General features: G+C 41.2%; 1 long non-coding RNA gene across 1 annotated transcript; it reads left to right on the plus strand.

The window, feature by feature from the left end:
• The first annotated feature begins 2,851 nt into the window (after positions 1–2,851).
• On the plus strand, positions 2,852–6,139 carry LOC118229221. Its single transcript, XR_004765625.1, has 2 exons — positions 2,852–3,640; positions 3,938–6,139. It is a non-coding gene; the product is annotated as an uncharacterized LOC118229221 (long non-coding RNA).
• The last annotated feature ends 390 nt before the right edge of the window (positions 6,140–6,529 follow it).

Raw genomic sequence — 6,529 nt, forward strand, 5'->3', positions numbered from 1 at the left:
TCCTTTCATTCACCACTTTCACCACCATGTTATATAGAGTTTTTCCGTGTGCCACGTCCAGGGCCACATTGTCCATACTCCGATGTTCTAACAGGGAACCTTGATGTGCAGAATCAGAGAACCTGGGGGACACCAGGAGCCTAGGAAATGGATCTCCTGTGTTATGTTGGCCTAGGTTAGGTCCACAGTCTCTGAGCAGTTGCCGTTCCACGTCAGTTAGGGCCTGCCTCCAGCCCAGCAGCACCTTGGAGGTATACCGCCCCGACCGCACCCGAAGGCGAGTGCCAAAATCCCCCACCTGGTCCAACTCCCGGCCAGCCGTGCCCACAGCCTGCAGTAACTTAACAGTCTTAGAAGCACATAGCAGTTCAGTTGGCTGAGGAAGGGCCTCACAGCATACATCCAGCCGGGACCCATACACCAACGGCTCCTCCAGGAGCCAGTAAGTCGATGTAGCGGACCCTGCACGGCAACGTTTCAGGAAACCCCATGCACGCAGCAGGCCATTGTAAAACACAGGTAATCCACTCAGTGTAGGACCTTTGTAATCCATAAGAAAGATTGATGCATCAAGACCCAGCCCACCTGCCCGCTGAAGGACTGCACAGGCTAGGGGCCTCCAGACTAAGTTCGCTGGACCATAGAGCAACCTCTGTATGAACTGCAACCGGAAAGCAGCCCCCCTGCTTCCCAGGTGCACCAGCCCTTGGCCCCCTTCTTCCTTGGGCATATACAGTACATTCTGTGGAACCCAGTGTAGTTGGTCCCAAAAAAAGTTCACCAGCACTGACTGAACCTTCGCCAGTAGCCCTGACGGGGGGTCTATGTTGAAGTGATCGAACTTTGCAACCACCTTCAAAAGTCTACCTCTAACCACCTCCTCTACAACATAGGAGAGTGGCGAGAAAGACCTTGAAAACAAAATGGCCACCCCTGAGCTATTTGAGCTCTTATGGCTCAGAAAAACCTCACCCTCCCACTCCTTCCTCCAGTCAGCCTCATTACCAGTATCACTGTGTGTCTCTTGAGCGAAGGTAACATCAATGTGTTTTTGCTTTAATAACTGGAAAGAAATTCCCCTCTTTCTACCATCCCTCGCCCCATTCAGGTTAAGTGTTGCTATCTTAGCCTCTGCCATGTATGGTGATAAAGAACAAATAAAACAGCATTAGAAATACTGAACAGAGAAAAGGGGGAGTTTGCCTATGCATGAGTATCATCATTTAGCTTGATTTGTTCCTTTGCCTTTTGCAAAAACTTTAATACTCTGTAAACCTCAGGACTGGGAAAAGCTACCTGCCCTTTGATGCTCATGTGAGACTTGACAGATCTGACAAATAGCCTCAGATCAGGAAAATGTTCATTAATCTGAATGTTCTTTTGATTCTTAGTTGTTTTCAGAAAATTCATTATCTGTTCAATCGTGTAGCCACCTGTAGGCTGCTCAAGCCCACTAGCTGTAGAGGAGTCTGAAAAATACTCGTCCTCACTAGAGTCTGCAACACTAGAAGTGAGATCCTGTCTCTCCACTCTCTCATCTGGTGTTTGTTGGTCTACTTTTTTTTGTTTTTGCAATACATCCTGCTGTACGTGAACTTTTCCTTTTAACTGTTGGTATCTTGAAAACACCCTCATTTTCCTCCTCAGGCCCCCCCACCCTCGACTATGGCTGTAACCATGCTATCTGCTTGCGCGGCCCCTTGTTCATTTACCTCCTCCCCAGCCATGCTATCTACTTGAGAAGCCCCTTGTTCATTCACCTCCTCCCCACCCATGCTATCTACTTGAGAAGCCCCTTGTTCATTCACCTCCTCCCCAACCATGCTATCTGCTTGAGAAGCCCCTTGTTCATTCGCCTCCTCTGCCACCTTCTCCCCCCTTTTTCCTACAACCACTTCTGTTGTTTCAGACACAACATTATCAGTATTATCCTTACTCCCCTGATCTGAGTTTGTTTGCGCTTCCCCTGCCCCGCAAGAAGACGGGCCAGCAGGCTCATCTGCAGCAGGCTCCCTGTTCGGACAGGATCTAGCTAAATGACCTACACAGTTGCACACAAAGCATCTCAAGCTATCAGAAGTCGCATACACAGTATAATCAAAATTGTCAATCCTAAAATTGAACGACATGGAGAAATGATCCGTATCATCGTTTAAAATCATGTCCACTTGACTTCTGAAAGACATAACGTGCTTCAAAAGCGGGGACTGAAAACCACCGGAAAGTTACCACGGTAAAAGTTTCCTTAACAACAATTCCATGTTCAACTACGGCATTAACTTTGTCAATGCTGTCGAGAAACACCACGATTCCATTATTCATTCTTGACGCGAACTTAATACACTCGTGTCCAACCACCTTCGCTATCGCTTATATGCACTCTTCTACCGAGCACGGCACACTCGGGGCGGCTTTAATGCCATTTCGCCGAGTGAGCCGCTCACCACCTAGCAAAGCTGGTCGCCTTCTTTAAAAAAACGTTGCCTGCCTACTAGTAAATAGTTCTTAGTGTAACAGTGTAACAGAGAGAAGAAAAAAAACCAGTACAAGTCCTGAAAAACCCTCACCGGTGCGAAAAAAGAAAAGTTTGGAAAACTCACCGACAGTCGTGCTCCAGCCACTGTCACTCACACATCCACTCACCACACCCACTCCCAGCATGCAGCAGAGAGAGAGAGAGAGAGAGAGAGAGAGAGAGAGAGAGAGAGAGAGAGAGAGAGAGAGAGAGAGAGAGAGAGAGAGAGAGAGAGAGAGAGAGAGAGAGAGAGAGAGAGAGAGAGAGAGAGAGAGAGAGAGAGAGAGAGAGAGAGAGAGAGAGAGAGAGAGAGAGAGAGAGAGAGAGAGAGTATCTTCCTAATGCAAGTAGCATTCTTCTTGACTCTCGCTTTCGTTTTCTGGCAGAAGGTGGCCTTACCTGGGAAAGTGAAACCTAAACAGATATAACAGAAATAAACTTGGTGAGCTTGTTTTTTTCATTATCTGGCAGGTAAGCAATTTATATGTGCAATATTATTTAAACATATAAAACTGGTTGTTTTGACCCTGGATCCTAATTGGCTGAAACCCTATTTGACAGTGATTATAAATCCGCATACAGTGACAGTAATCAAACAGCCTGTTTGTAAACAGTATTACCCCAAGTACAACAATTGCTTGCAAATAATATTATAAACTAAATAATATGGTGTTACCAATTAATTGTTTCTATATGTTGTAACAGTTTTATAAAAGCATTACGGCACTCATCCAGTCATTGGACATGAACTGTGTATTTTCTTGTTGATTGAGTTTTACTGACAAGCTTCTCAAAACCACTAGGACATAAAGCTAAGGTACAGTATGTGGCAGATAGATCACCTATAGGCAGGGTTTAAATTGTTGTTCACGGGGAGTGATGTCCCCCTTGTTAACCTACATTAAAAAGATTATACTTGTGTGTGTGTGTGTGTGTGTGTGTGTGAGAGAGAGAGAGAGAGAGAGGGAGAGAGAGAGAGAGAGTATTCAGTGGTTTTTTGTTATCTGTCAAAACATCTTTGCAAGTGTAAATTACATTAATTATTTTCATTCCAGTCTCTTCACAAGTAACTCAGACACATTTGTCACTTGCTTTACAAATATAATCAAGTACTCAATCAAAAAGGTAAGCATTGTTCCATGTAACTAATGACACTGGATTTCTTTTTTTAAACGGACTCACTTTCTTTAAATCTTACCAACATGGAGAGTATCATGGGTGCAAAGTATGATCTGATTCAGAACTAGATGCTTGAGCCTGTTTATACAACAGTTGGCCTATATAATAACAGCTACATAATACATCATCTGCCTGTTTTTGTATATTTGAAAAAAAAAAATACAAAAGACCTATCGATTCAAATAATGATGAATATGTCCAATTGAATCATAAAATGGAAATGACCAGATTTTATTTTTTCAGCCACTGACAGAGCCTACATATTACTGATCACGAAGAAGACCTCGTGCCACCATGAGTGAGTGAGTAAAGGAAAATAAAAAAATAAACTGTGCATTGCATGTTTGCTTTCTCCATCAATACAGTATTCTGCACATGTACCAATTATCTTATTTTTCATCTTTGCTCTGCATAATATGACCTGATGTAGATAAGTTTATAAGAAAATGTATTCCATGCTTTCATCAGACTAATTATTTCTATTAAAAAAAAACAATTTTGAGGAAGAAAATATTGTAAATTGACTGGTGCATTACAAATACAGTACTAGTTATTCTCGGTTGATTGATTGTTCATTCCTGGAACCTAGTTTGTGATTTTGCAATCAGATATTATTATTTAGTATCAAAATTCAATATCAGACAAAGTTAACAATATAATTGCTTTTTTTCAGACAGCAATACATTGTTAAAAAGTATAACATGGAAACAATTCTCTCAATGAAATTTCCATTGATGAACGACCAGCTCCTGGAGCCAGTTCTGAGCACCAACCTGGACTATGCAGCGAGAGTAATACCCCACATGCATCATGCTATTTTATCAGAGGCTTCACTCTGCATCGCAGGGGAAAGAGTGCTTGTGAAATTGGTCCAATTCGATAAGCAATTTGGCAGCAAAATCAATTTAACGGTGATCTGCAACGATGGTCAGCCTCAGCTGATACGGCGTGTGACCTGTGGCGATGTAATCACAGACTCAGACGTAAAAGATACACACTTCTCAGGGCACAACTGCCAGGATATGGTTAAATCATGTTCTCAACAAGCGAGGGCGCTAGTGTCAGAAGGTAATAGGAAAATACTGCACATAATCTGCAACAGCCTGTCTCTCACATACTCCACTGGTAACGATGCCGAGGACGATCAGAGTGTGGTTAGTCAGTCACCACAGACCACACAGCACAGTGCCATTGACAGTCACATTCTAAAAACTCAATGCAGGCTCATTTTTCCAGATTGCAGGGACATAGAACGGCTGTTGAAAATGAAATGTTGGATTGAACAAGAAAAGCCACAGAAAAGGGGTCTTATTGCCTGTGTCGATCACGTCCTAATGCAGTTCATTAAATTTCCCAGAGGATACTACAGTGGAGGTACCTTCATTCTACAGAGTGATGGGGAAATGGTTACGTTGATTGATACTAACGAGTGGTCCGAAGAATATTATATTTTTTGTGGCCCAAATGGTGTGTTCATGTTCCCTACTGAATGGAAGAAATGATCAGGTAATGAAAAAATATTACCAAAGGATTGATTTAGATTTGCCAAAAAAGGAAAAGAAAAATTATTTTTACTATTTGCTGATGACAGTTTAAACACCAAGAGCAATGATGCATGTTATTCTCTGCTATAAAGAATTAAGCGCTTTAAGTGCTGACTTTCTTCAGATTATGTAATTAGGAAAAGAAATGGCCACTGAAGTATTACTCTGCAAGTACTTATCCTCTGTCAGATGAGCAAGTTAGCGTGTTGATACAGTATTCAAATTTGGAAGAACTAATATTGAATACAATGTATGCAACCTTTTCCCAAACCTCTCACTCCCACTGTTCATAGCAACTGCAACAATTTAAGGGGATTGTATTATAATGGAAAATTGTGAACTAGGTTTGCTCGGCCCAATAGTATTGTAAAGAAAAAAATAAGAATAAGATAATGATATAATAAAAGTAAATGATTTAAAACTTATGAAAATGAAATTTTCGGATATATTACTCCCACAATAAATGTAAGTGACAATTTATCCATTAAACTAGTTGGAGCAATGCGTTCCCCTTTAATATTACATGGCATTTATTTACAAATGTATTTTAATTTAAGTTGCATGTTATTGACTATAACATTAGGAATAGTGAAAAGACTTGATTACTTTTCATGTTATTTAAAAGTTTCATTTGAATAAAAAAATGTTCTGGTAATGTTCCTGATAGGTGCTGATTATACTGTACTTATACTATGCTTCACAACTGTGTGTGTGTGTGTGTGTGTAAACAGTATAATCAGTGCTTAACAAAATAATGTTTTCAAGTCTCTTCAGTTCACAAGTCATACAGATCGATAATTTGTAGGATTAGGGAGTTCGCTATACTATTAGAATGACTTTAATCATTAACAGATGCAAAAAATAATTTACAAATATGCCTACACAATGTGAGTTTGGCAACTTTTGCTAATAATGTTGTGGGTTAAAGAAAACTAGAATGTTTGCCATTTAGCTGTTCTCAGACATAGGAAGCTTCAAAGCACTTGACCAACATAGCCTGGAGATAAGATAGAACAGGAACTTGGGGGTGGGGGAGCGGAGAGGTGTGTGAGTGTGGGTGGGTGTGTGTCAGAGGAGGTGTGTCAGTGGGTGCCCACATAAAATATGTGGCTTTCTTTTAGTTAGCAGTCCGTTTTTGGGCATCTTAAGAAGAAGTCTGTAACTGTTGGCAGTGGGCATCTGAGTCCTGCATCTAGGTCTGGTGTTCTACATTTCATCTCTGGTTCTTTTGTAATATTCTGCTGTCTTTTGGTTTTTGCATTTTGGATTACTTTGGGACAAATAAGCTGTG

The sequence above is a fragment of the Anguilla anguilla genome, chromosome 6, assembly GCF_013347855.1.
Source record: "Anguilla anguilla isolate fAngAng1 chromosome 6, fAngAng1.pri, whole genome shotgun sequence".
NCBI classification, from domain to species: Eukaryota; Metazoa; Chordata; class Actinopteri; order Anguilliformes; family Anguillidae; genus Anguilla; species Anguilla anguilla.